Source organism: Triticum dicoccoides, chromosome 6B (assembly GCF_002162155.2).
Source record: "Triticum dicoccoides isolate Atlit2015 ecotype Zavitan chromosome 6B, WEW_v2.0, whole genome shotgun sequence".
NCBI classification, from domain to species: Eukaryota; Viridiplantae; Streptophyta; class Magnoliopsida; order Poales; family Poaceae; genus Triticum; species Triticum dicoccoides.
This window is the reverse complement of record NC_041391.1, coordinates 285426429-285434129: the sequence shown is the minus strand read 5'-3', so window position 1 is coordinate 285434129 and position 7701 is coordinate 285426429.

Sequence of the window (7701 nt, the reverse complement as noted above, 5' to 3'; positions counted from 1 at the left end):
TGACTCTATCCCACGCGCGATTTGGCGGGAGGGAAACTTTCACCCCTTCCGTGCTGCCCCTCCACCGGAGGGCATGGGTTCGATGACAAGAGAATCTTGGGAGATGAAAATAATGGAGACCTTGTACTTGAGGAGCATGGAGCTTCAAAATCTTATGGACGGTAGTGGTGGTTTCGGCCATGGTGATGGTGGTGGGTTTTTTTCTGAAATACGCACGTGTGCGTATCATTCATTAATAGAGGGGAGGGAAGAGATTCCCTAAGTCGACGGATTTACAATAGCGGTGCACCCACACGTTGGATGATCCATCCACGACACCTAAGAGCATATAGCGACTCCTCCCGAATTACCCGCCACGACAGGCCCGCAAAGAATCCCTCAAGATCTCCTTTGAGCAGCCCAATGAGCTCAGGTGGTGGGGTTTTTGGAGGTGGTAGATGTTTCTGCAATGGTGGTGGTGGTTTTGGAGGTGGAGATGGTGGTGGTGGGATTTTTGGAGGTGGTGGTGCTTCAGCCAATGGAGTTGATGTTGATGCTCCGGCCAATGAAGATGGCGGTGCTTCTTGGAAGCAAGGTGATCATTCTTTGGTCAATTTTGATGAAGATGATGATTGTAGTGCTATGGCCAGTGATGGTGGCGACGATCTTGGCAACATTGCTTGATTTGATCATGGTCGGTCGTGGTTTGATCATGTTTTCTTTTATTTTTTAATGAAAATGTTTTCTTTTATTTGATTGTGCATTCGTAGGGACAAACTTGCTACCTCTTTATATTACGTATGATTTTGAATGTGAACTATTGCAGCATGCTTATTTTATGTGAATTTCATGCATCTATATAATCTGCTAGAGGTGCTCTTAAAGAGTGTTCCCTAAAAAAACATTCATAGAGAACGTCAGCTCTATAGCTTTTCCTTTTTTTAATAAGAGTTACCTGTCATCTAGGCCTCAAAGTAGATGTACAATGTATGAATCACTTAGGTGAATGCCGGCTGAACCCGCAAGGAAAAACTGCCCCCGCGTCGTCCGCTGGGCGACTCGGGCGGATCCGATCCAGTTTTCGCGGCGGCCCTCTCTCTGTGTCGTCTCCTCGCCGCCGCCGGGTTTGCCTGTGCGGACTCACGGCGGCGGCGGGGCTCCGTCCCGTGGCGTTGTGGCGGTGTTTTGGCGACATGCGTGCAGCGGCTGGACGTCGTGATAGTGGAGGTAGCAGCGAGGACATGGGATCGTGGTTGGGCGACAGTGCACATCTTCCCTTCCGTGATGGCGCTGGCGCATCAACAGGCTGGGGTACAGGAGCCGCAACCACCATAAGTTCTAGTTTCCTATGGTACCTTTCTGGCGCAAGGGCACAATGGGATAAGGCGGTGGCCAAAGCTTGCGATCATCGCCCAGGTGCCCCGTCGGGAGGTGGCAGCCATGGAGCTCTCCGCTCCACTTCGACGCAAGGACGATGGCGCCCTTTGATCTGACCATATGCTACTGGCTGAAACTGCCCTAGCTAGAGGTTGCGGCAGCAGCCGGACGACGTCATCTTCTTGGTTCGACCTTCTGATCCAGTGACAATGGTGATTTCCTGCGTGGCATGCTTCGCAGTCTGCATCGAGGTGTGGTGTTGTCGTCTGATACAGATCAGCCATTGGCTGCCACTTGTGAGGACCACATGGACCTCCGAAGCGTCCTGAACATAGGATTTTGGGGGTGCCCGTATCCTATCTCCCGACCAATACTTCATCGTGTTGTGGCCAGCGGCTTTGCCACGGCTCGTCAGCCCGCCATCAGGTCCATGTGTGTAACGCCCCGAGACCGACGCTCCAGAAGACTTCCAGCTATTCCGAGTTTCGTCGTGTGATTTGTTTTATTTGTTGCATTCATCCTTGCATCATGTGCATTGCATCATGTCATCATGCCATCATATCATTAATTTTTAAAACCTCAACTAAATAAATTGTATGGATTTTTCGATCCATTTAAATCGAGGGAACTCACATGGTGACTTCTCTTTATAACATAGCCTCTCAATATTATTAGGGAGCTATAATAAAATATTCCACTATTTTGGAATCACCAAAACACACTTACAAAATATTTTTCGTTCCTTTTCTGCTTCAAGTTTGGTCTCCAACCTTGCCAATATTTATTTCATCATTTTCCGGAGCTTCCCCAAAAATCACAACATTTTTGGACCTTCCTTTTATCAAGTCCTAGTTCAAAACCATTTGAATTAAATTCAAATGAGTTTGAATTTAAATCTTGCAATCATGGCCTTTCTATTTTTTCTTGAATCAAACTCATTTTTGCGAGTACGGGAAAATTATCCCCTTGCGCATTTTCTTTCCCTAACCCTCCTTTTCTTTTCCTCTCTCTTTTTGCTTTTCTGTTAAAGAAAATATAAGAGAGAGAGAGAGAAGAGGGCCGCTTCCCCGCAGCCCATTTGACCCAAGGCTAAGCCGGCCTCCTAGGCCCACCAACCCTCCCGAAGCCCAGCCGCACCGATAACCAACCCTAGCTCTGTCCCTCGATCCCTCTCTTCCCCTCGAACCCTTCCTCCAGCGCCGCCATCTCCCTCGCTCATCTCGATCCCCATCTCATCTCTCCCTCCTGCTCCCGCCCCCGGCCTCCGCGACCCCATCAGCGCGGCCAACTCCGGCGGCCCTCAGGCCATGGCGTCGCCTTGCTGCCTCCTCCCCTCCGTCGCCTCGCCGCCTTGGCCACGCATGCGCCTCCAGCGCCTGACCCCGCGCCCGTCCGCCTCGGAGCCGGCCGCCACCGCCTCCTCCCTCACCTGCGGCCACGCCGCCTCCGCACCTCCAGCCGGCCACCAGAGCCCGCTCGCTGCCGGTGGGCTTTGCCTCGCCGCGCTGCCCCAGGTTGTTGCCCCTGCCGTCTCGGGCGCCGCAGCACCGGAGCAAGCTCGTCCTCCGCCGTTCGTCCTCTGCAGCTCCTCGCGCCTCCGCCTCGCCCCTCTCAGCCTCCTGCGCCCGCGCCCCTCCTCTGCCTCGCCTTCTCCTCCCGTCGCCCTGCCTCGACGCCCGCACCTTCGCCGGCCTCGGCCTCCCACGGCTGCCGCTGCTGGCCCCGCTGCCGAGCTCTCCACCGCGCCCGAACTCTCCCTCCACCCGCAGCGCCCGAACCCATCGCTCGCTCGGCCCTCTCCGTCCTCGTCCCGATCGGGAGAGGCTCCCGAGCCGCGGCCGCCGCCCGGATCCAGCGCCCCCGCGACCGCCGCGGTGCCCTGCGTCGCCGGAGTCCTGCGCCAAGACCTCCCCCGCCTTGGTTTCGGTCCTCCCCGCGCCGAGTCCCTCTGCTGCCCCCTGCTTCGTGCCTTCTGTCGTTGTCCCCATCGACCCGAGCGCGCCCCATAGCCTCAGCCTCGAGCTGTTGTCACGATGCCTACCCGAACAGGAGCAATTTTGGATCGCCAAGTCCCCTTCGGATTCATCAAGACCTTCATGCAGAACTACACCCGATGATGCGACAAGTACCCCGACAATGTGTACATCTACACCGCCAAGACCGGACCGACAACTACCCCGACGTCGCGTGTACCACTACCGTCGACCTGAACATCTACGAAAACGTTGTACAACTACCGTCGCCAAGACCGTCAAGTTCGGCTACCACCGACGTGTACAACTTTAGTTGCGAGAACGTCTACTTCCACTACGGCACGAGTACAACTACTTCCACTACAAGATGTACCACTACTGTCGCCACGTGAACAACTACTTCCCACGACGACCGTTGCAAGAACGTCTACTCCCATCTACACCGCATCGAACTCGAACCGCCCCGAAACGCACGCTTCAAAGGTATAACCGCCGAGAACGACCGCCGTGGACCGAATGCATGTGTTGAATGAGATGCTCGAGTTTTGCACCGTGATCGAATCGTCCTTGCGATGCCCCTCTTTTGCCGTGCCACTAACCTGTGGGAACCCGGTAACCGGGAGCACCCCACCATCTTGCATGACTCGCTCACGTCACGCCTCCTTTTGCACCGGTATCTCTGTGAGCTACCGGAACCGATATGTTGCCGTGGCATCATTTTCGGATATGTTGCCGTGGCACCATTTTTGTTTCACCGCCGTGGCACCTTTTTCCTTCCGCCATGGCGACAAATGCCTCGTATCATGCTCATGTCAACATTTTCATAATAATTGCATAAACTTGTATATGTCATCCGCATCATGATAACAACAATTAAAATGTTTAATATTGTGTTTGCATTAAACTGCTAAATGACATGGGGATTCTCCGGAATTGTTGTTTGTTGCTTCCGGCCTCATTTAACCTTTACTAGATAGGTAGTTTTCATTTGCTTCACCCTCTTGCCATGCTTAACAACATTTAATATTGTTGGGTACATAAACGGGATCAAACTAAATAACTTATCGTGGTGTTTCGTCAATATGCAGTTGCATATTGAGCTCCACTTAACTTGTAGTATTGTTTGTTGCACTTTGCCATGCCATGCCTCATTAAACCGGACATGCATCATACTTGATTGTGCTTCATGCCATGTTTATGCTTGTGTGTTTACTATGTTGTTTGTTCCTTTCCGGGTTGCTTCTCACGTTAGCTTCGGTTTCGTTCCGGAGTTGTGAGGATTCGTTCGTCTACGTCCGTTTGTCTTCTTCATGGACTCGTTCTTCTTCCTTGCGGGATTTCAGGCAAGATGATCATACCCTCGAAATCACTACTATCTTTGCTATGCTAGTTTGCTCGCTCTTGCTATGCCAATGCTACATTGCCTACCATTTGCTTGTCAGCCTCCCAAATTGCCATGTCAAACCTCTAACCCACCATGTCCTAGCAAACCGTTGATTGGCTATGTTACCGCTTTGCGTAGCCCCTCTTATAGCGTTGTTAGTTGCAGGTGAAGATTGAAGTTTGGTCCTTGTTGGAACATGGAGATGTTGTTCCTTGTTGGAACATGTTTACTGGTTGGGATATCACAATATATCTTATTTAATTAATGCATCTATATACTTGGTAAAGGGTGGAAGGCTCGGCCTTATGCCTGGTGTTTTGTTCCACTCTTGCCGCCCTAGTTTCCGTCATATCGGTGTTATGTTCCCAGATTTTGCGTTCCTTACACGGTTGGGCTATAATGGGAACCCCTTGACAGTTCGCCTTAAGTAAAGCTCTTCCAGCAATGCCCAACCTTGGTTTTACCATTTGCCACCTAGCCTTTTCTTTCCCTTGGGTTCTGCAGACTCAAGGGTCATCTTATTTAACCCCCCCGGGCCAGTGCTCCTCTGAGTGTTGGTCCGAACTGGGCAGCCTGCGGGGCCACCTCGGGGAAACTTGAGGGTTGGTTTTACTCGTAGCTTGACCTATCTGAGTGTGCCCTGAGAAAGAGATATGTGCAGCTCCTATCGGGATTTGTCGGCACATTCGGGCGGTGTTGCTGGTTTAGTTTTACCCTGTCGAAGTGTCTTGTTGTACCGGGATACCGAGTCTGATCGGAGTGTCTCGGGTGGAGGTCTATTCCTTCATTGACCGTGAGAGCTTGTCATGGGCTAAGTTGGGACACCCCTGCAGGGATTTGAACTTTCGAAAGCCGTGCCCGCGGTTATGGGCAGATGGGAATTTGTTAACGTCCGGTTGTAGAAAACCCGAAGTCGACCTTAATTAAAATACATCAACCGTGTGTGTAATCATGATGGTCTCTTTCCGGCGGAGTCCGGGAAGTGAACACGGTGTTGGAGTTATGCTTGACGTAGGTTGCTATAGGATCACTTCTTGATCATATTTTTATCGACCGTGTTTTGCCTTCTCTTCTCGCTCTCATTTGCGTGTGTTAGCCACCATATATGCTAGTCGCTTGCTGCAGCTCCACCTCATTGCTCCATCCTTCCTATAAGCTTAAATAGTCTTGATCTCGCGGGTGCGAGATTGCTGAGTCCCCGTGGCTCACAGATACTTCCAAAACCAGTTTGCAGGTGCCTATGTTACCGAGCAGGAGACGCAACCAAGCTCAAGGAGGAGCTCGATGAAGATCTTGCCCTTTGTGTTGTTTCGTTTTTAGTTGATCAGTAGTGGAGCCCAGTTGGGGTCGATCGGGGACCTTTGTCGCATTTGGGGTTCTTCTTTTATTTTGGTTCCGTAGTCGGACCTTGATTGTATCTGGATGATGTAATGCTTTATTCATGTAATTGTGTGAAGTGGCGATTGTAAGCCAACTATGTATCTCTTTCCCTTATGTTTTACATGGGTTGTGTGAAGATTACCTCACTTGCGACATTGCTTTCAATGCGGTTATGCCTCTAAGTCGTGCTTCGACACGTAGGAGATATAGCTGCATCGTGGGCGTTACAAGTTGGTAATCAGAGCCTTCCCCGACCTTAGGAGCCCCATTGCTTGATCGTTTTTAGCGGCCGAGTTGTGTCTAGAAAAATGTTTTGAGTCATTTAGGAATTATATATCGGAGAGTTAGGAATTATTTTTACTCCCCAGTCTCTTCATCGCTCTGGTAAGGCATCCTGACGTAGAGTTTTGACTCTTCTCTTCTCAAATTTCACTAAAAAAAATTTAGGATCACGCGGGTATCTTGGAATCGTTCTGATGGTTTTATGATGAGAACATTGTCTTGGTGCCTCCTGTCAGGGGTTTAGTGGAAGTGTCCCGGGGAGTTGAGCTCTGAGGTGTTGTCATCATAATTTTATCGTTGCAATTCTGGAATACCTGAGTTTAGTACGTCGACATCGAAAATCTCTTTTATGCAGTTCGTTGGTGAGATAACCCCGATAACCCAGTACTGAGGTGAGTACGGGAGTATTGCCATGACTCGTATAACGGATGCTTTTCGAAGGTTGAGGTAGACGATTTCCGAAGGTTTCTTGGTTATGTGTTGAAGGATGGATACAGCTGGATGTAGGATTTGTTAGTTTTGGGTGAGATATTATGCTTCCCCTGTATCCCCAACACCTGATTGCATAACCTGAAAATTTCGGGAGTTTCATAGGTGGGAATTCAAGTAGCTCTTAGGATATCTTTCCGACGGATGTATGATATGAAATTGGGGTTCGACGTCTAGTGGTCCGCCTATTCACAGTTGGTTTTACAGTGGTCTCGTTGTGTCTTAAAGAGTCCTTGGCTATGCCGACTTGGGGACACTTCGTATGTCATGTGCACTACCTTGTACATGATGGTGCTGTACACTCGAGCCCTTGTAGGCCCCACCACGAAAACTTCGGACGAAATCTCTATCATATGTTTGTTCCGGCTTATTCTGCAAGCCAAATCCTTTGTTTTGTTTTATTTGTGGTATTCGAGTTGCTTCGAAGTCAAATGTTGATTCCATACCTTTTCCAAATGGTGTTCTCATACTCCGATGTGAATACCAATCCTTCTCGACAATCAAGATTGTCATGTCAATCCTTTTCAACCGGCGTGTTTCTCTTCAAGTGGATCCGATCACTTCAACATCAGCAAGACCAATTATCATTTCTTCTCAACGGTGTTTGTTTCATCCGTCTCCAAGTTGCCTTTGTTTTTTCCCGCCCACCCACCCTTTTTCCTCATTTCAATGTCTTCTCATATCGGTGCACCTCTTAATCTTCCACTTCTCGCTATTCAATTATTCTGGAATGCTCAAGATATCTCGAAGATTCGTGTTTCCACTATGCATTCGTTCAAGATCTTTCGAGGATGTTCTCTCATTCAAGTCTTTTATTTCAACCGGTGCATTATCTCT